Source organism: Meleagris gallopavo, chromosome 2, assembly GCF_000146605.3.
Source record: "Meleagris gallopavo isolate NT-WF06-2002-E0010 breed Aviagen turkey brand Nicholas breeding stock chromosome 2, Turkey_5.1, whole genome shotgun sequence".
Lineage (NCBI taxonomy): Eukaryota > Metazoa > Chordata > Aves > Galliformes > Phasianidae > Meleagris > Meleagris gallopavo.
The window spans coordinates 37,122,383-37,144,936 of record NC_015012.2 but is presented as its reverse complement, the minus strand read 5'-3'; the positions used below and the strand labels follow the sequence as shown (position 1 = coordinate 37,144,936).

The window sequence follows — 22,554 nt, the reverse complement described above, 5'->3', positions numbered from 1 at the left end:
TAAATCTCTTCTGTTGATTTTACACCGGGCATCTGGATCCCTGATGTGGCATTCTGCAGCTCCCAGAGAGGATGTTTTTCCATCCAGAATTGGTACTGAGAAATCTTCACCTCAGTCTGTCAATCTTCCACTTTTTCCCCGAGAAAAACTAAAAGAAAATCCTTAGAGAGAAAAAATTCTTCTTCAGTTCTTCAAAAACAAGCTCAAAAGTGACTCTAGTGCTGAAGAAACCTTTACAGCAAAAACCCACAGGATCTCAAGAAGTGGTGTTTTTCCTTTTTTAATATAGCAAGAGAAGAACATAGCATGTGCCAGAGGCTGAAAGCTAATGCCACACACATTTAAATTAGATATTAGGTGCAATTATTTTTTTTTAACAAGTGAGTGTGATTAACCATGGCAATGAATTATCATAAAGAGCTCCGGTTCTCCAGCTCTCAGGCTCCAAATGAAGATGGGAAGGCATTCTTTGAGCAGACAAAGGTAGCTAAGCTAGAAGAGGAGGATGGCACTAGGGAGAGGGAGAGCCTATGGGTTAGCACTCTACCCAGGCTAGCAACTCACTGCATCCCTTTGGGCCTTCCAACCTCTCTGTGCACCAGTTCCACACTTCATAATGTGACTGTGCCACCTGCTAGCCAGGAGAGCGCTGTGAGTGCTCACTCTGTGCCACTGAAGCCTTGCCTCCCATTCCAGAGAAGCGTGGTTTCCCCAAACCATTGGGACTGGTGGTACCAGCAGCCCTTTGCTGGTGTGTGCCAATGCACTGGCATGATATAAGGGAGCAAAGGAGCAAACTCCTAAGAAAGGAGCTGTGTGCTGTAGCTCACAGCTGGTTGTAACCCACCAAGGACTGGTGCAGGACACACCTGCCAGCTCCTCTCCCTTCTCGCTGCTCCATTTTTAGGAACAGCCTAATACCAATGGGTCTGTATTAGTAACAGAAAGTCCTTGGCCTTTTTGGTTTTTTTTTCCTTTTCCCTTCAGCTATTTAGGCCAACTCTGGATAATCATGCTTTCTAACTTAGACTCAGTCAGTGCCATGGCAACCATTTCAACACGCAGCTCATAGCCGGCCTCTGAAAAGCACAGCCCCTCTGAGAAGCACGCACACCTTGATGCTTCGTGAGAGGCATGAAGAGAGGAGTGCTGCCATCTGCTACACTGACACATTTTTATACTGTCTTACCTCTGGCAGCATGAATATCTGCTTTCAGCTCTGAATAGCTCATCAACTTCTGTCCCCATTCCCTCCCAGAAAAAGAGGTTCTATAAGAATTGGCACAGATTTATGAAGATGAAAGAGAGAGGTGTAGGAAGGGAAATGCACTTGGAAATTCCACTCTCTGGCCTTTGAATTCACCCTTGCAAGAATGCAGCTAAGCCTGTCCTGATACTGCTTTGAAGGAAATCCTGTTTTGTTCTGTTGTGTCACCATGGAAAAGGAGAAAACTTCTAGGGCTTGCTTTCGGTTTTTCTTGAATCGCAAGAGAGAGATGGCAGCCATGGAGGAGCGTGGGCACTGCTCTTCCTCCTCTGCAAAATGCCTCCTGTTTGGTAATATAACGGCTTTGCCCCAAGCAAAACCAGATCCACACCTCTCTATGTGAGCAAGCCTCAGACAGCACTGGGAAAGAACCCATCTGGAGCATTCAGGTGTATTTTCCCAACCATTGTCCCTGAGTTTCCCTTCAAAATCTAGTAGCTGGGTTTGCCTTTGACCACTTGTGATGGCTGCTCTCGACAGTCGGCTGGCACAGTGCAGTGCTGCACCCGTGTCTGTCGTGCTGGCTGCCAACATGCATCTCTTCTCACTGAACATGCTCTTCTCCCCAGCACAGTCAGGGAGGAGGCTCTGGCTGCCAGTGCCACAGTATAAAGAAAATCTTATTAATTTCTTTATGTAATTGTGGCTGCCCTGTGGAAGAACCTGATGCCACATCTTGAATGTTTTCTTTTATGTGTTTGTGTGTGTAGGTTTCAAATAAATATGTACAGAGCACTTGTAGCGTCATGTTGACCCTGACCTGGGGTAACTACACCTTCCATTCCTTTCTTTCCATCTTTTTCTGCATTCGTACCATTGTGCACTGCCAGCTGGCAGCAGCCACCAGCAAGATCTGCCCCCATCCCTGCCACCTCCTTGTCACTAGTAAGAAAAAAGCTTCTGCTTCTGACCAAGAGAGAGGAAAAATCCAGGTGACAAACAGATATATGTCAGTGCACCCAAAACAGCCAAAATGGGTGAAACATTTGATTTCAGTTCGAACACACCACTTGCCGATGCTTGCCATAGGAGAGCACAAACACGATACTTCACACTGATATTTTTTCTAGGAACGAATTCAAGAGACCAGAGCCAGCAGTCCCTTAAGGCAGGTGGATCAGTCTGAGCCAGAAGGTAAATACAACATCGCAATTGCCTTTGCCCTGTTATTTTAATGCATGCGCGTGCAGGCACACACGGTGTTTCGTAAGCCCTGCATATGTACTTCTCAATCAAGTATCATTTATATACACCATCTTTCACTGAAATCAAACCTCTGAGATCGCTGAGGTTAGGAAACACGGTGTCCTCAGAGAGACACATCATGGACAGCCCAGTAAATCTCTGGGACTTCTGACCGTGTACAGACTGCCCTGGGGAACCCGCAGCCTCAGCTGTCCTTTCTAATCTGCAACCTAAAGTCAAGATCCAGGTTGGCAGGAGGAAAATATAGGACACAAGCTTTTAGCCAACATGTTAAAGTTAATGCGTTTCTGTAGCTATAATAAGCACAGACAAAGTTATGAAGCTCTGTCAGACTGGGAATACCACCTCTGTGGCATGCATATAGCATTGGCCTGATACTGCAAAGCTAAATTTCTGCAAATAGCCAAAATGCCTTTTACCACCTTCCACTTTCCCAGGGCCTCTTCTTCTGGTGGTCCCTCACTGCTCCATGCATTAGGAGGCTCTCTTACCACTCTCCTGTCAGGGAGGGAACAGAGGGATGATGACTAGAAATGAAGCTGGAAGAGAGACTCTTTTATCATATCCCACTTTAGGTAACTTGCCTAACACAGATGGACCAGCAGCATCTAGAGCAGAAAATCAAAGTAGTGAACCAGGGCATAGGAGGAGGAGCTCAGCCCTCTCCACATCCAACCCTCAGCTCAGCCCAGGACGCAGCCTTGCACAGGGCTGCCAGCACTCTCCTACCCTGTTGGAAAAGCACATCTCAGGAGGGACTCAGGGACTGCTCCCAACAGGTTTGCATGTGGCTATATGGATGTGGAGGAGAAAGGGAGTTTATCTGTACCACCGCAGCCACTTTCCTTAGGCAGAAAGCAACTCCAGTTCCTGCTCACTTTATTAGCACTAACACAGCCATTATACCCACAGGCCACTTCGGACTTCAGCCAACAAGTGAACTGCCCTGCCTTTGTTTTGATGAAATCAGGACGCGTCCCTGAGCCAGCTGCACAAACCCTGTACTCCACTTTGTTCCAGTGCATAGTCCCACAGGCCAACCCCAGCCACCAGCTGCTCAGACCAGCACACCTGCTGCTGCCGAGGTAGAAGGGAGAAGTGCTGACCTAGGCACTGCCACCTCTCAGCTGGGCGCTGTGCCTGCCTGAGGGCAGCTTGCCCTGCTGTGCTCCATCAGCATAGAGCCCACCTGCCTGAGGGTCAGTTCAACCCTCTAGAGGCTCCCGGCATAATCTGAGCTGTAAACGGGGGCAAATGGTGTGGTGCTTCTTGAGGGCCAGATCCACCCTTCCTCTTATCTTTCAGCAGCAGGAGAGCAGCAACGCTCACTTACTTTGTTTTGCATTCTGTCTGCATTAACAGTGCACCCTGCTGTGACCCCATGCGACCTTGGAAGCAGCACCCCCATTTCTCCCCAGCAGTCTGGGCAGCACGGCACCTTCTCTTGATGGTACCGATCTGAGGAAAGCTGTGCAGAAACCTGCACTCTTTTCACATGCTTTGGAATCCAGTATTAGGAGTTCACCTGCTTTCCATCAGGATATGCAAGAGGTTAGGAAGAAACTTAACTCAGAGGAAGTTCCTTACATCTACTTGAGGATATGTCCTCTTATGTTCCAAGGGAGGGTGCTGGCATGGGAATGAGATCAGGGCTGTTCCCAAACAGGTCAAGGGAGATTACAGACAAAAGCAAACACTGCAAAAATCTGTTTGAGTTCAAGCAGAGAAATTGCTTGAATGGGTTTTTAACCCTTTTTCTTTTTCCTAATAATGAACACTTTCTTTTTTGCAAGCATGCTCCTGGAATGAGAAGTCTCATGGTTTAGGGATACGTTCACAAGGGGAACATTCACGTGACTTTTCAGATCGCATTCCTCCTATTTATAAGAGCGTTAGTCATCCACTTAGAGAGCAGAACTAACACCGTGTTTGTTAAATGACTACATGGGCACTATGAATAACCAGCAGAGGGTATTTAAAACCGCAGTTACATCCAAGAGCACCCAGAGCGTCCATAGCCAGCACACATTTAGACAAAGCATAAATGATACTGCACGTAACATGCATTTAAAAGGCAGTTTGAAGGCAGCTTCCTCAAAGGAAACATGGGCTAAAAATCCACTGGATAGATTATTTTCCAGAGATAGTTCACCTAGTTCATTAGGCATGTAGGATAGCTGGCAACAGAGCATGACAGCTGAAGACTTGAAGCTGAACAAAGTCCAGGCAGAACTGCACAAAGCAGCAGATGGAGCACAATTCCTCAGCGCTGCAGCCTGATCCTGACACTGTGCAGAAAATGTCAAGAGTGTACTGCTACAGGTTTGCAACTTTGTCACTGGCAAACCAGATGTTTAAGAACTCCCAGTAATGCCCAGCTTGCTGACTAACACTTAGCTTGAGGGAAAGAACAATACCAACCACACGTGCTGTTAGCCCCAACACGTTTCCAAGCCCCAGCCAATATAAGTAGACTTTCCAAGCCCCAAATCTTATCAGTGCCTGCAACATACTTCCACAAACAGTACCAGCTCCTGGGTCAGAGGATTTCCAGGCAAGCAGGACTTCCCCACTCATCTGAGTGCAGGTATCTGGCAGGAGAAAATCTGGATGAGGAGGAAGAGTGAAGGACAAAGAGGTGCGATATTGAAGAATGTTATGCCAGAACATGCAGAGTGGAAGGAGTTTGACTTCCCACCAGCCCCCCACTCTAGTGCTATTGTCCCATGACACACTTCCACACAGCAGGGAATGGCCTTGCAGGGACACCAGTTGCCTGGGTATACTACACTTCGGGCCAGACCTTCTTAGGGTGAGGATGGTCATTGTAAGCAAGAGGCACAAGGCGCAGCCACATGGCAGCGCCAGGCAGCTGCCCATGCCAGCAGACCTTTGCGGCATCAGCCTGGCCAGAGAGGTAAACATCACTCCAGAGGCAGCGGCAGAAAGGTTCAGTGAGAACGTGGCAGCTCTGGGTGCAAATATCACTTCCTTATTGCAGCCTCCGTGAGCAGCCCTGCCTTGCAATACTGAGAATGTTTTGAACGGCAGAGCCCAGGCAGTGAATCATCTTATAATCATGGCTGGTGTGTCCCAGCTTCCATGTATCATCAACTCCTCCTCTGGGTCAAGCAATCATTTGAGGGTGAATCATCGCTGCACAGGTTTCTCCCAGTGCAGGCAGGCGTGCAGCAAGCAGAGCTGCTTGCCATCTGCATCAGCCAGACCAACAGGGCTGCAGGAGAGACTGAAAAAGCCGAGGGAAAGAGTAGCAAATCCAGAGCAGGAAGACAGCACATTTGCTTCCTCTGCAGACAAGATGGAGGCTGAAATGATGGTGTGTGGACTTTTCTGTTTTCTCCCAGTTCACTACCCATGCCCCAGATCTCGTGCTGCATGAAGGAGCCGTGTTCCAACATCAACCCAAGCCAGGCCTGCCCTCACGCTGCCTGCCCAGGCCTCAGGAGGCTAGAGGCAACTCTCATTCTTGTCTGGGCCAGGTAGGGGAAGGACTCATCAGGCCTTACCTCCACCCTCTTTTTAATATCAAGTAATAACACTATTTAGCACTTCCATAATTACCTTGCACTCTGGTATCACAGACACAGCTGAATTGGAAGTCATTAAGATCGTTGTAATGAGCTTCAGTGGATCCTTTCAATTGGAGGCATTCTTTAGCCAGCTCTCATTTTCGTGGTTATATCTGAATAAGCAGTATGCATTGAGGTGAGGTTCACAGATGAGACACTCTGGCATAAAAGCAGACTCCTACTTGCAAAAGCAAAGTGTCATTATGCATCATGTTTCACCAACTTCAAAATGCCAAGGAAGGCAAATCAGGTTATAACCGGCTCCACCTACGACTTGTAGGAGCTGCAAGGTTATTCCCATGGACTGGCACTTGGGAAAGGTCAGCCATGACCTCACACAGAGCAGCCCTTTCTCAGCAACCACTGTTTGGGAGCCTTTCACCGGCCCTCTCTTGGTAAAGAGAAAAGGGCAGGAGGCCAGCAGCCCCGGGAGCACCTTGCCCAGGAAACAGGAAAACAGTGATGACCTAGTGAAGGTGCTGGCAGAGCCCTGGGCTGCTGCCCTTTGCTCCGATGGAGGGGCATGCAGATATGAGGCTGTCCTGGCCGGAGCGCTGCGTTCAGAACCCTCTGGAGAGAAGGGACTGGCTGGTCCTGGGTGTGTTCTTAGCCACGCTTCTTGGTAGGGCCTTTAAATAAGAAGGAATTAAGTATCCCTTTAGTTGTGGGTATGTCAGTTCTCTGCTCATAAATGCAAATAAAGGCACTTCATCCATTTTTGTCTGTCGTTTGTGTTTGGGCTGTAAATTCCTAGGGAAAAAAGAAACAAACAAACAAAAAACAACAGGGGTTTCCAGGTGTACCTGTCCTATTAATGATAAAAATAATGTGCTGGTTTTGTCATTAGAGTAGGAGGAAATGTTAGCATACGGAACAAACACTTGTACTGCAATTTCTTCTGTTTAGAAAAAGAACAAAAGATAACAGTGTGAGACTTTGACCAAGAGCAAAGATAAAATCAGGGCAGCTGACTCAGTACAACAGAAAGGACTTAACAGAGCTGGCAACATTTCAGCCTAATCAGGAACCTGAACGCAGGAATATGTTAAAAGCAGCACAACATATCCACAATACTGCCAGCATGAAGAAAGAGTAACTGTTGGGAAAAGGCATTCTTTTCAATAGCATGGAAGTCCTAGCCAAGCACAAGCACAAACCTGTGTTTATTTGTTGGTGTTCAGTTACTGTCAATGTTGCAAACAAATACAAACAAGTCAGAGACTCCAACCCTGCGATGCTGTCCTCAAATACAGAGAAAACGTTAGTTAGTCTCCTAATGTCCCTGAGATGTAACTGTTCAATCCATTCCCCAGAAACAGGTAAAAACATGAGACTTGGCCAAGACCCAAACAAAGTTAGTCGCACTTTAGAAATGCAGCTAAGACACAGAGCTGCAGCTCTCCTTGGAGGCAAGCTAGCTGTTTTAAAAAACATTGGGAAGCAATGGTATTTCCTGAGTTCTGGCTGTACCTACAGTGTAAAGGAGCTTCCCGTGCCGTTTCCTTAATTAGCACAAATATGCTGACAACCTTCTCTATGCTGAAATCAAACCACAGACCAACCAAAAGTTTATCTACCTACGCATCCAAATCTACCACGTGCTGAACCAACATGTTTCAATGCTGTAATCAGTACTCCGATTATAACATGGCTTTGTCATGCATCCAGTTGCTGAAACAGATTTTGATGTCCCAATATGAAACCTATTTGTCCCGCAGTCAGCAAATATGAGAAGTGCCAATATATACATCCAATGTTTTGCAAGTGCTAAGACTGTGTGTTGGCATTATTGGAGCACACTGACCACCGCATGAATTTATAAATATGACCCAGCTGAATTAGAGAAATAACACAATTTGAAGGCCAGATTCTAATCTTGTTTAATCTGAAATAAACATGAAAGAACTCATTTGGCATCCAGTAATTTACTCTGGTTTCACCAAGCAGCAATCAAGGCCATAGTTACCTTTTCACAGTTTGACCTGAGCATAGTCCTGTCAACAAAACACATTATAATACAATCATGCAACAGTAAAACAGAAAAGACAGCATGCCAATACAGTAAATATTGTAGTATCAGCTCTAGAGAAAAGTTTAGCAACCTTATGATAGGTAGGGTTTAAGTGTGCGATCCCTTAGCTTCGTTCCTGAGACAATTTTTGCTTTGTTGGGAATGCAACTGGCAGGACTAATTCTAAAAGCAATTTCTGCACGGCCAGCTCATAGCTAATCCTGAGTGAAAGCTGTGACAGCTAATGCTGTTTCCCCACAGCTGAGGCAGCCAATTTTCTTGGTCTGGTTGTGTAGAACAGGGCACTGCGATGTGCCGGTGTGACTGACCTGATCCCTCCCCCCCATTTCAGTTATCCCTACAGCAGCACACCCCACGTCCCCACACTATGGTGCACAGCTTCCAGGAATCCACCTCCACTGCTGCTGGTCTGTGGCATCACTGCCCAGATTTTCCCAGAATCACTTGGCACAGACGTGGTCAGACAGCATGGCAGGCAGCCCTGCCAACATAGCTGCCGCTTGGAATATCTGCCCTGTGCACGTAAGCTGAGCGTCCTGCCCATTCCCCGCTGTAACTCTTTTAGCTGGGTACAAGGTCACAGTTATGAGAGCAACATGAATGTATCTTTGATGACATTGACATACATTACCCATAGTTTCTTGCCGAGAAGAAAAAGAATGCCAGAAAGTGATGCTCCATGAAGAACAAATTAGATCTCATTTTGTGTTCCTTCACCCTCAGAGAATGGCTTTGAATGTCACCGAATCCTGAGCCGAGACTGTCACCCAGCCCACAGGGAACAGGAGTGGGTGACAGCTAACTCATAGTCTGCATGCTGATGGAGCTTCTTCTTCCCTCAGTTTTATTTCAGGCCATTTATTTATCCATTTTTCAGTAGTTGTTCTCCAGTACCACAGAGCAGCTTTAGGACACAAACATGTTGCCATCAGGCACCTCGAGCTTTCCTTAGGTGCTGCCAATAGAAACATGTCCTGCAGACTACCATGACCAGATGGGGCTCTTCCTGAGCCAGTGGGGTCTTTACTCTCCCAGAGAGAAGGGGAGGGATGGAGTGAAAGTGACACTGACCTTCCTTGAAGAAGGGACTCCTTGATGGAACATAGGGCTGATTGCCAAAGCCACTGAAAGCCCGGGCCTAGGTAGTGAAAACTACGAAGCTGAGCCAGGTATGATTCAGTAATGCAAGCTACGTCGAGCAGAGTTTCCTCTTCCTAACCTCATTCCTTCTCTCTGAAAGATAGTTTGCATGTTTAACCAAATGGAAGCTGCAACCAAGACATCAAGACAGCTTGCCGACTGGGCTGTGTGTCAGCACGAGCCAGAGGGCTGTAAATCAGACAAGGTGCAGTCAGATCCTCTGGAAAGGCTTCCCTGAGGTTCCCCATTGTGCTAAAGCAGCAGCAAAAAAAATTTACCTTCAGACTGACACACCTTTGCCTCCCACAGAACTTAATATAAATCACGATTGCTCCTATTTAGAGAACAGAATGCTGCAAGCCTAATCACACTTCACCGGTTTTACACAGGTTTCTTTGCTTTCTTTGGAAATACCCCATCTTTACGTTACAGGTGTTGCCAAGACCAAACCTGACTAGGTCAGCACCTCTGAGCACTGCTAAGGTTTGGGTCTTCAACAACAAAACATCACTCTCCCCTTGGTTAGAAAGCTGCTTCTCTCTCTCAGCTACTTCCCAATGAAGACATAGTTTGAGAAGCTCACAAAAGGAGGGCATAGGCAGCTTGGATCCTGCAAACCATTCACTACACATGAACAAGCACCACACAAACTGGCCCCACAGCCCTGCTGGTGGGCATGACCAGGAGACACCACTATGCAAGGGAAAGCTCCCACAGATCCCCATCTCTGGAGGGTTTCTGCTGCACTGCCATGGCTGACCTGGTGGTTTGGGATGCCAAGGTCTTTCCTTCTGGAAACGAGTCCATAAGTCTATCAGCACAACTAACTCTCAGCATACTGCAGTGGAGCTGGCATCCTATTTTCTAGCCTTTGCAACCGCAGCTTTAAAAAGTTTCAGCCCACACCTTGTTTACAAAATCAGCTCAAAAAAACACCATGTTTTAGACTGCTGACAGAAGGCCAGTAGGTCTGACGCTGATCACTATCTGTACAGGCCCCACACTAAAGAGTTATAATGCTAAGAGAAAATGCAGAAGACCAAGAGGAGTCCAGCCCCACTTCTCACCCCACAGATAACACTGTGACCAGTGAACACCTCACCCTGTGTTACATAGAGAAAATCTTCTCCTTTTCTGCCAACGTACAACACCATGCTGTGGCATAAGCCCAGAGTGGGGGTGTACTGTAGAAGTTCCAGGAAGCTTTGGAGACAGGATTTGTCATTTATTTATCAGAAAACTCAGATAAAATTGTACTACTTACATTGCTATAGGGTAAGGAAGAGAGACAGACAGACAGACAGACAGACCGACCATTCACCCATTCACTTTTTTAGGAGATCTGCTGTAGCATATATCTGGCAAGTGGATTCTCCGAATTTTCCTCACCTGAAGAACATGAAATCATATTTCATCATGTACCACTAGTTCTCCAGCTACCATTCTTGAACCTAGTCAGGCACTACTTATAGCCCCAAGGACCAAGTGCCCTCTTGGCTATTCCTAAGCCTTGCTCTCTGCCCTCCCATGGGGAACAAGACCCTCTGGGAACTCTTTTCCCATTGAAGCTGGCTGAGCTGGCTCTACTTTTCCCCTGGAGATTAGGTGTGTCTGGAGCCAAGGTCCTGAACTGACCAGATCTCAAATAAATTAGTAGTTTATGCAGGCAAAATTTGACAAGAGATAGTGGAAATAAATGACAGCCTAATATCTGAGGGGATTCTGTGCGCTGTTTTGCTCGTGTCTACTAATCCACAGGTGTCCTACAAGCTGAAGATATTTCAGCTGACTTGTTTTTTCATGCCACCCTCGCATGTTTCTAAAAGCATCTTTCCTTCTGATCACATGGCAGCAGGTACTGACTTGCTTACACATAGCACTTATGGTGATTGGGCTGAACACATTCTGTGCAGGTGAGCCTTGCAATATTGTCTAGGGATACAGAGACATCGCCCCACCCACGCAGTCATGTTTTTCTCAGCGTTCCCCCTGATATGGCCCTGTGCGATGCCTGGCCGCTTTCAGATGAGAGCTTGCTCTCCCTCTCCTCCACCCCTCTGAGCTCAGCAACCAGAAATACAGAGGAAAACTTCTGGCCACGTAAGCCGAGGATGAGCAAAGGGCCAGCCCACGCTCTGTCCGGCAGCACCAATGCCAGGTTACACAGGGACATGCCAGCAGAGCCCGCATACCACTGCCGGGCTGTGTGCAGTCCAGAGCCGACTGACTCTGCTCAGGAGACCCAAATATAAACAGTACTTTTCTGTGAGGAGTGGCTGGCATCCAAATACTCCCCCAAGTTAGTCACAGGTTGAAATAAATAAATAAACAGAGCCCTACTAATCTTGCAGCTGGCCTGCTTGCAGCCATGTGATCAGCATCAGCTTTCCTGGAGGTGAAATACGGGCCCAAGGGCCGGCTCCTGGCTCTGGGTGCTCCAATGGCACAGGTGGGATGCAAGGCAGCCCCTAACCAGAATGGCGTGGGCCACGGCGTAAGGGAACACCCACCTGGCAGAAAGCAGGGCTCAGCTGCATGCCACCTGTTCCATTGCACTTGCATCGGGGAAATACCGAAGGAGCCAGGACATGTTCAACCTAGAAATCCTCCTGTGACATGGAGCCAAAGCAAAACAGAGCAGCACTGGGTTTGCTACCTGCCCTGCACAGAACAAAGAGAGCAGAGCACTGTGTGGTGGGACCAGAAGGACAGGATGATGGCTGCCTCTTCCCCCATCCCTCAGTGGGTGCCCAGTGGCAGCACCAGCATGGTCCAGCTCTGCGTCCCACCCTTCCTTCTGCAGCAACCAATGCTGGCCCATCACAGGCAGGATGGGGAGCTGGGCCTTGGAGCTGGCACAGCACAGCCACTCTCATGCATTGTCCTGTGAGCCATGAGCCTGGCTGGAACTCCCCTATGTGTATGAAAAACAATCCCGGCACTAAGTGTATTCTTCCTCTTACTCCAAACTAGAAATGACTTCTCAGCCTACAGCATCACTGGGTTACATCTAAGTATAACCAGGAATGCCGCTGAGGAAAACTACAGGACATTGAAACTTGGGGTGAGCAACCTTGAGCGCATATTTTTATGGGACGTATCCCAATGGGCTCTGAGAGCTAAATACGGTATGTCTGCCTGTTGCTAATTATATTTACTGTGGGTCCTTTTTTTTTTTTTTTTTTTTTTAAGCTGAAGATGAGTCAGAAAAAGAAAAAAGTCCTTTGTTGTTGTGGAAGCAGAAGGACGTCTCCTGAGGGTGTATGTAATGCACTACTGTCACGGCATGACAATGGAAAAACTGACTGCTGAGCCAACCAAACCCCCATAAATACCTAATGATATCTCTCCTGGCCCAGATTTCCTACAAGTCGGTGCCTGAACCGCATACAGAATGACAATCAATATGAAAGGATCTCTCTTCTCAACAGAGTCAGAATTTAAGAGCCCAGCTGAGCATTATATTCCTGTTCATACAAAGAGATCCTTTCACAAGTCTGTCACAATACCCTAAAGGTGATGGTCCAGCAGGAGCACTGCTAGGCCTCTCCTCACCCTCTCCCCAGTGCCTCACACTGTTACCATAAAGAATGGCTGGCTATAACGAGCAGGTATCATTATTAATTGCAATACTGTTACGCAAACAAAACGTGCCTAGAGACACATCAGGTCTGCAGTCACACAGGACAAGAACAAAATCTTTTTCCTTTTTCTACCTCCTCCTCTTCTTCTGGCTGGGTAGCTCCACTAGCTTTCTTCATTGTCTCAGGAAGTGGCTGTGCCAAGCACCTGACCCACTTACAGGTATGCATGCAGGGACAGCGAGCCTATTGTGAGAGCACTTGGCCTTAGCACATTTCTCTGGCTGCCCGCCAGCCTCTACACATTGGGCAAGTGACTCTGCCCGGCCACTGCAGTTACATCAGTCACCACCACCTCTCTGGATGTCATGGCAGGAAAGCGGCTGCCAGCAGAGAGAGGCAGCCATGGGGTTTTGAAACTATCTTTCCAAAAACATTACAACACCCTTGCCAATTTCCAGTGGGTTTGCTCAGTTTCTCCCTGAAGACCACACAGATGTTGAATGGACACTTCACAGTGCCAACAAAAGGTGGTCTTCGCGCCTGGCTTTCAGACCCATTCCACTGACTTTCACCAGGCTACGCCGAGGGCCTGAACTGAACTTGTAAACTGCTATTTTAAGGGAAAAAATAGAAATACTGTGGTTTTTTTTGTTTGTTTGTTTTAAGTTTTCTGCAGAGGGCGAGTCCCCATGCTGCTCCTTCCCAGCACAATTAGGAGGCAGGGCTGGAAGGAGCAAATTTCAATGAAATCCCTTTGGACCCCCTCCCCTGCCCCACTCTGGCCCTGGCTTCCAGGCTTGCTTGCCCATGACACAGCAGCTCCCTGCAGGTAGCTGATGGATCAGGCCTCAGGGGCACAAACTGGGGCCAGCAGCACTGGGGACACATGCTGCCTCAGAGAAGGTTGGCTGGAATGATTCTGCTGGCAGAGCTCACAGCCAGTTCCACCCTCAGCTGTTGCCCAAGTGTAAATTTAGAGCAGTTCCCCCCTGCAGCAGTGACCTGGGATTTGTCCTTTGGGTGGGAGCAGAGCAGAAGCTGGACACAGAGATGGTCTTGAGGACAACCATTCAGGGCTCAGATGTGAGCCCAATCACCTTATAAGAGAGCAAAACTGGAAAAGGAAAATATTGCTCCTGGCAAGCAAGTACTTCCATATTGATTCAATGCTTAAAAATGCACCCAAGAGAGGATGCCCTTTCTTCAAACCTTCCAGCAAATTCACTTTCACTCTTGGCACTCTCTCCTCAGCTAGTTTGCCCTGATGGCAACAGCTCCTACCTGCACCAGCTTCCCAGCACTTGCTTCACTACTGGATTCCACTGGCCTCCATACTGCCTCCTCTCGCTCCCTCTGCCTACCTCCTATTTAAAGTGTTTCTAGAGGAGAAGCTGAAACTTCTCCCCTTCCAAACCAACCGCTCTGCAATGTAACCCACCACGGGCTCAACTACTGTAGCAAAAGTAGGGAGAACCTCCTGCTGAAGTCAAGGGGCCATGCCTTGTGCCGCTCTCTGCCCCCAGCCCCAAGACAGAGCCCCTGCAGGTCTGCAAGAGGGTGGCTGTTCTCAAGCCAGAGGCTCCACAAGGATTATTTGGCTGCAACATATCATATGACTTTGTTCTTAGAGTTACATTTTAACTGAGAAAGTTTAACAAGTATGACTTATGGGCTTCTAAAATTGGCAGCAGAAAAATGAGCTGAGGAAGTCATGGAAAAAAACCACAAGCGAGGCCATTCCATGTTATGCACAATTTCTGGGCTCTTTTTCCAATCTTCTGTTTTTTTGGATGGTGGAAAATATTTTCCAGCTACACAGGCCTGGCCTCACTGAGTACGTATTTATGCCAAGTTTATAAAAAGCAGCTGCAGACAGGGTTGAATGAAAGGATTACACTGCTGTCTGTCTTCCAGAAGGTGCTTCAGTTCACACCCTGTCCCACAGAGTGAGGCTCATTTCTCAAATCTCCATGAATGTATGTAAAGAGGGGCAGAATTTGAGCCTCATAATACAAACAAATACAGCTGTACATGTGAATGGACACGAGTGTATGCACACCTCGCTAGCAGTGCTTCCTAGACACTGCTGATTAAGCTTTCAGTGTGAGTTTATCCCCATTTCTTTGACCTCTCCACTCTCTGCAGCCCCGTCCATCTTGTAGGAACACAGCGATGGGGAAAGGGCTTCAGGGTCAGGACTCCAGTTTCAGCACACAGTTGCTGTCTGCTTCATGTACTCATTCTCTCAAGCTGCTCCTTCTGAAATTCAGGCTTCACCAACCTCACGTACACCAGGGCTGCCAGCTTTTGAGTCTGAAGGGATGGCTGTAATCACACAGCCTGACCTCCTCCACAGCACACTGCCAGAGAATTTCAATCTGGAGCCGGCACAGCAGAGGCATAACCTTAATTTTCAGCCGTATCTTGTTGCAGCCTTGGCGTGATACACCAGTCACAAGAGGAGAGTCACAAATAATTCTTCACTCTCCCCAGCAGAATATCTGCAGGGAGTGCAAGGAGGACACAAACTGAAAGTAAATGGATATAAAAAGGTAAGGTAGGTGGTAAACTGCAGATCGTACATTACAGAACCGTACCCTGCTGGCTCTGCAGGCAAGTATCTTAGAATAACAGCACTGAGAACGACAGTGTTACATCAGGAATATCGGTCAAGACAATATTTCCTGGCAATTGTTTGAGAAATGCTTTTCTCACAGCTAATTTCTCCCAAGAGACTGTGTTTTCTCTGTTTTTAGAAGGAGAGTGATTAAGAAAGTTTTTAAACCTCTGCACCCTGCTGTGGGACAAAGAACTGGGGTCGGGGGTGTGGGGTAAAGGAAGGAAAAAAGAAAAGAAAAAGGCACAATGGCTGTAATGTTCTATGAAATGATTTTGTTCTGTTCTCTTGCCGGGGTGGTGGGTGCAATCACCAGTTTGGCAGAGATAAATACAGAAAAAGCAATTATTGTACAGGAAGGAAAAGGTACTCCAGAGTACCACATTGCCATCTAGCGGCACTGGCTCCGGCAAGCCAGAATACATGAGGCAAAGTATGCTCCCATCTCACCACACTGCCTGTATGCAGGCACCCACATGAAAACGAGGTCAAGTTTTCTCTCAGCCTTTTACAACCAAACCTGGCCACTGCGAAACTGCTTGGTCTGAGAAAAAGGGAAAGATGCACCCCAAAGGAAGTTCAAGCCAAACTTGGCTTTGCCATGAAAGCTTGGTGTTTACACTGAGGCCTGCAGATTCCCGCCTCCCACATCCACCTCAGTGGGAGGGACAGTCAGCTCTACCTTGTTCCAAGGTGACAGACATGAACCTAGAGCTGATGTCCTATTCCCAGTCCTGCTGCACCAGCTACCTCGGCAGACGTGTGCCCTGATGGCAGCCCTTAAAATTGAACTCCGTTAAGTGCTTCGGTGATGACACATTTCCTTTGTATGCTAAAAAGAACCTTTCAACGCTGAAAAAATTAAAGCCAAAATACAAAGTCCCTCCAATAGCAAAAGGAAGGCACTCCACCTTCAGAAGATACCCAGCAGAGGACAGAGGACAGCAGACTGATTGTTCTGTATGACCTTCATGTTCTGAGTTAAAAAGCAAAAAAGAGTTTGGTGCATGTGAATTCTGATGTTCACTGAAAGATGCTGAACTTGAAAGTTCTGGCCAAAGCAGAGTCCTGTTTAGTCAGAAAACAACAGTCCTAGTGCCTGAACTCTACTGGAAGAGACAACCATTTTGGGGAGCAACAGAAGCCTCACATCAGACATCCAAGCCTGCCTGCAAAACTCTGCCTCTAGGCAAAGGCCTTTCTGCTCCTATACATCCCATTGGAAACATACGCTCATTCTCACATCTTATGGGCAGTGAGAAGTGTTTAGCAGCAGACTGCATTTAGGTCTGGTGCAAAGAGCAGTATGTCTGGCTAATCATTAGCTATGGCCCCTGGATTCTGTGAGGCCTCCCAAGAGCACAGCTGTTCTGTTTATGCCCTGAATAGCCAGGTCAGCAAGGGTGATACTCTGATAGTAGCAAAAATAACTTGCTTTTCCAAGAAAGAAAAAAACAGTTAATTTCCCCAAAATGAAGATAACCTATGCCGCTCCAATAAATCAATCTTACAGCAGCCTTTCTGCAAAAGCCCAGAGATCCTATTTGAATACTTTGATGACCACAAATACAACGATGACCTAAGAATACTTTGTAGGGTATTTACAAAGTCCTTGCTGAATCGATCAACAGTAAAGGTTGTGTTGTCACCCTGAGTCCAAGCACAGAACACCTGGAATATTACCAGGAGGTGGGGAGGCAAAATTTGAACAGTAAATTGAGAAAAGGAAAGGTCATGAAGAATCCTGAGCCTGAACAACTGCTGGCAGTTGTAGACTGCAATCCATTTTCTTAAAACTTTTATTTAAAACCAGGGAGACGCGACTGCTTTTATTGAAAATGTGCTGCCCAAGGTAGGAGACATCGACCTGTGAAAAGATCTATAGCACAGTGACAGATATTAACAGGCCTGCTGAAAACTTCTGAGGGCAACCCAGCAGAGAGAACACTGCCACTGATTGACCTTGGCAGAGCCTCATAGTAAACAACATCCTAATAACAACCAAAACAAAGGGAGTAACTCTAAAAAGAAGCTAGATGTTTCCCCTGCTTCACATTTTTTTACAAAAAGCAAGGGAAGAATACTTTCTACTATCAGTATATTCCATCCCAGCATTTCTGTGTGCTTTACAAAACGAATTTAAATTATCAGTATGTACTATCCATGGTTGTTCAGAGAATCCAAGGCACTGAAGTGCACAGCCCAAGCTCTCACTAAGAAGCAGACAGCCTGTTGATTCATGAAGGTGGCACGCCACACGTGTCCAACCATCCAGCCCTCTGCATACACAGCTACCACACAGCCAGCTCCTGCTGAGCACGTATTTTTCTCCTTTCCAGGTATCATCCCAAAAGCAGAAAAAGGAGAGTACAGCCACTCAGGTCAATAGATAACATCTGCTCTAACAACAAGGGCTTTGAGTAATGGAGGCAAGCTGTAGAAAGCTGTGTTATTTTTAATGCAAAATGGCCAACACTAGGATATAAATTTCTTGCAGTAAAGTACTTCTCCAGTTTTCAACAATTTTCTCAGTTCCTCACATATTCACAGTTTTCAATTCAACATACAGGATGGATGCTGACTCACCACATTGCTTTCGAGGCTGTTTGCTTATGCCCACTTAACACAATGTTCCATCATTTCCATTTGCATGATGGGGGTCACCAAAACTAAGGCACTATGGCATAGAACATAACTTTTTTAAAGTAACTTTTGACAGAACAGTCAGAGTTCCATTTCAAGTTGCTATCACACAACAAGACAAATTTTGAAAGATTGCTTCTTATATTTGCAATGCAGAAGCTACCTATGAAATGCAGGACTACTGGCACTGCCAGTAGAATAATTAACCCAGTGTTGACAGTTCATGGTATTTGATTTCAGTATGGGGGATGGAGGGTGTTATGCCTCAAATATTTTCAACCATAAAGAGATGTTTAATGTTTGGGTTTCGTTTTTCTATGGTAGGTTTCATGATTTACAACCAGGTCAGCAGTCATCTGAGGTCTGATTTTTCCTGATGACAATAGTAACTAGTACTGATTACTCAACCAGTCTGAACATAACACGATGTAGAAAAGAAGCACATTTTAGAGCTATACACATAAATCAGATCAACAAAACATCCACTCAATAAATAACAAACCAAACAGATTTTCCTAAACCCTACCTTCTCCCTTCCTGTTTCACTGTCTCCATGTCCTGATCTTGGTAACTTAGGTTTCCCTAAGGAAGGGACCTTGCAGAGTAAGTTACAGGATCAGGACCATTGACTGTGAACTTGCAGAGGCACAGATTCCCTCTTGACAGATTCTTCACAGTGTCACACACATCTCTGCTGACACAGAGGTAATAATAACATTTTCATGCTAAGAATTCTGCCAGTGCCAACGGCCAGCAGATGACATCCCAACAGAGAAGTAAAAAAGGGCTTGTAGCTTTGTCAGACAACTTCTTACATAAGCCAAGGGGCCTAACGTTAATGCTCAGAACTTTAGATAGAGAGAGAAAAGCAAATGAAAAACAAACAGCAACCCCTCATGTTTGTGCAAATTCAGCTGAGGGCCATTATAGCAAACACCCAAGCTGGAAGAACTCAATAAACACGGAGGCTACAACCTGGGAATAGTTACGGTTTCTCTTCATTATATATAAACAAAGGCTTACATTTCCTTCATTCTACAAGTTTGTATTCTTCATTTACAGGACCAAGCAATCACATAACACCAGGTCAGTGTGCCGTGACGGCAAATTTCCAACAAAACCAAACACCATTGCCATCAGTAATGAGATACTGGTATGAACTGATTACACATGTACTATCAATTAAAAACACCAGCGGAGACTTTCTCAAAGAACATGCTTGCTCAGGAATCCCTTTTCTCCATTTCTCCATTTAATTAGTCATTGCATTATAATTAACAAATTCATGCAATAATCATTGTCATTTTAATCATCACAGCGGAAAGTACATTACTTCTAATTAAACATTTTAAATACAACAAAAGATGCTAATCAGGTTGTTCCAGAGCTCCAGGAAATGCTCTTTTACATACATGCCAAAGCAGGCAAGGATTTGTTTGTTACAGCGAATTTCTATGTCTTTCAGGCTACCTTCGAGGGTGTAACACATCCAGATTGACCTAAGGAGAGAAAAATCTGGTTTGCAGAGATGGTTTCTTCTATTGAACAGCTCACTTTCTCTAGGTACTTGCTATGCTTTAAGCAGACTCTGAAATATTTCATAATAACCAGTGAAATGTCTAGAAAAATGCTTGCTGATGGATAATACAGAGGCGAACACTTTCATTTACACTCACAGTACCAACATATACCTTCCCCTGCAAACACAACCACAAAGCACAGAAACAGCTCTTCAGAAGCATAGGAGTGGTTACAATTTGGTCTTAAGCCAGAGTGCCATTCTGCTACAAACAGCTGCATCCTAGGCATTGGAGAGCCTACCAGCTCCTCCACGTCAGCTACAGGATTACACAAAACTGTGCCCTAATGCCAACATTTTGCTTTTTTGGGAGGGGGGGAGGTGGGAGGAAAAGTAGGAGGTGGTTAACCCCAACTCCAGGCTAAAGAAAGTATATTTCTCTTCCACCCCTACTGCAGTTGACAGCTCTCATTTCACTCAGGCTAACAAAGCTTATCCAGAAAAATCACATCTGGGCAGGGGGAATCCTTCTCTGACGTGTCAGGGAATGAAATGCAGTTGAATTTTCTGGCATGGTTTAAGTGGCAGAATGCAGGTGGCTTCCCTATATACTTGGTTTGGGCTGAGGGATGGAGGAGAAGGGAAATGGCTGTAATTATATAACCACAACAAACACGTGAGGATTTAAAATGCCAAAATTAGGTGTCAGTAGAAACAGATGCCACTGCTGCCCCCACTGGCCACGTATCATACACTGTATCAAATCTGTTTGGATAAATGCTGCATTGCAACACCCTTCCAGACGTGAAGATTCTGAAAATCGGGATTTTGCAGGATGAGCTTGCACAAAACAGATGTGCAAAACTGCCCTCTGCTGTTTAGATTAAGACCTGCTCAAATAAATGATAGTACGACCAAATCCGTTTTTCACAGTCGTAAGGGCCCAAGTCGTGAAGAGGCAGAACTATTTGGCAGCAGCTGTTTCCTGCCTCCACGCAGAGTAGAAATCTGGTATTTGAAAGCCAATAAGCTGTACTGCAGCAACACTGTTTTAAGAGCAGCAGCACCCCATTCAGTGACCATAGCAGAATGGGTGAGCACCAATGACACCCTCATCCCAAAGACAAGGAGACAAGAACATCCTCAGAGTGCAAGGGAAATGATGGTAACTGTGAGCAAAAGCTCCAAGACACATATCTATCAGGCCATTAAATCAAGGCCTCACCTTTACAAACCAGGAACTGGAACTACACCTCTAAAGACAAAAGCTTAGAGCATATAAGCCTTTAGGAATTCATGATTGTTAGGTTACAGCAGTGATCAGGAAACACAGAGGGCAGTCACCTTATCTAATAACAAACAGTATATAATCTGTTAGGGTAGCACCTGTAAGGCCCTATTTCAGGGACACGAGGACCCTGACTTTCTTTTTAAGCCCAAATGGAAAGTACTGTACTAGGAAAGAACCTGCACATTACCTAGTTCTAGTAAGCTGGGCAGCCTAGTACAGAAATATCACAGAAGGGCCAGCTGTTTTCTGTGGCTTCATTCACACATTCACACACAGGACGTTACAGGAGAACAGCACTGACTGCCCACATCTTTGGGAAGCTCTGTTTTGGCACAACTGCAGAGAGCAAGTACTGTTACCTGCATCAGAAGCTCAGTCTCTGTAGTGCCTAAAAGCTATTGCCCTTATGAATTAAGCACGTTTCAGCTCTTTGCAAGACAGACTGTTATGCAGACAGGTGTTTTTTTCATTCCTTTCCCAAACGAGAACATAATCTGTATTGGTCAGTGTAAGCATACAAACTGAAAACCAAACCAAGATTTGGGTACAACAGAAACCTTGACAAAATTATATTCTTCACATCAACCTTTTTCATACCTGCATTGTTTAAAAAACTCAGCTTGGGCGTAGCATTCAACATGCCTTTGAAACACACTAAAAGCACTTAGTGACCACTTCAAAGGCTCCCTTGAGGTTTAACTCACGTTAATTTTAACCCAACGGTCACGTAGGGCCAGTGTTGAGCCTAAGGGATTTTCAACACACCATCAACAGACATACAAACAAAATTTTAGAAAGATTGTGCTGGGTGCATAAATAGCTCGAGCTTTACTTTGATGATGATTTGCTAATCTCCTACACAGCAGGACTAGGGCTGGGACTTCTCCATTTTTTAAGTTAAGGGCAATAATATTCTGTCATACCTCAGGGTAAGGAAATTAGTGCCAGATGATTCAGTGCGTGCCTGATCACTCTGGTTTTGGATTTGATCCTGCTATCTAAAAAACTTAATAGTGAGACATCAAAGGGCAGCTCTGCACAATCATGAAAGTATAGGCTATAGGCTGTTAGGTGGGGTTTTTTTTGCTTTGGCTTTTTTTTTTTTTTTGGCTATAAAAGCTGTCAGAGAAGCTTGTAACTGGTGACAGGAGACTTCCTAACACAAAATTAACAGACCTCTTTTCTGAGAAATTCTCAGAGTGGTCACATGCATTGAAACCAAGTGCCTTATTCCTGGAGCACTACAGAGCAGAAGATGGCTCTGAGAGAAACAGTAGCCTTACCTGCAGCAAAGCACAATTACAGACATTATTTATCAGCAGCTGTGAGATCGCCAGCAGCAAATCCACAACTGAATAGTTCACTTCCACCTTGTTTTAAATTGCACAGGTAAAAAGGAATACAGTACTGTGTACAGCTAAGGCAGCAGCATTACTACTATTGACGCAATAAGATGCATCACTACCACTGCATTTTCAATGACCTGCACCTTTGCTCATGTCTGAAACAAATTTTAAATTAAAGCCTCTTACATCTATGGGCTGTGCATGCTAACTACAACAGCAGGAGCTCGCCATTATTGGAGAAACATCAAATTCCCATCCCAGACACAATTTTTCTTTTTAACCAGCTTTCATAAAGTTTTATCTTCAGTTTTTAGGAAAA

The 22,554-nt window shown here is 45.9% G+C and overlaps 1 long non-coding RNA gene across 1 annotated transcript in view; it reads right to left on the bottom strand.

The window, feature by feature from the left end:
* LOC104909683 overlaps window positions 1-22,548 on the bottom strand; it is a 54,044-nt gene extending 31,496 nt beyond the window's left edge. The window contains exon 1 of the long non-coding RNA XR_004158868.1: window positions 6,056-22,548. This is a non-coding gene — a long non-coding RNA (uncharacterized LOC104909683). The remainder of the gene's footprint in view (window positions 1-6,055) is intronic.
* Between the last annotated feature and the right edge of the window lie 6 nt (window positions 22,549-22,554).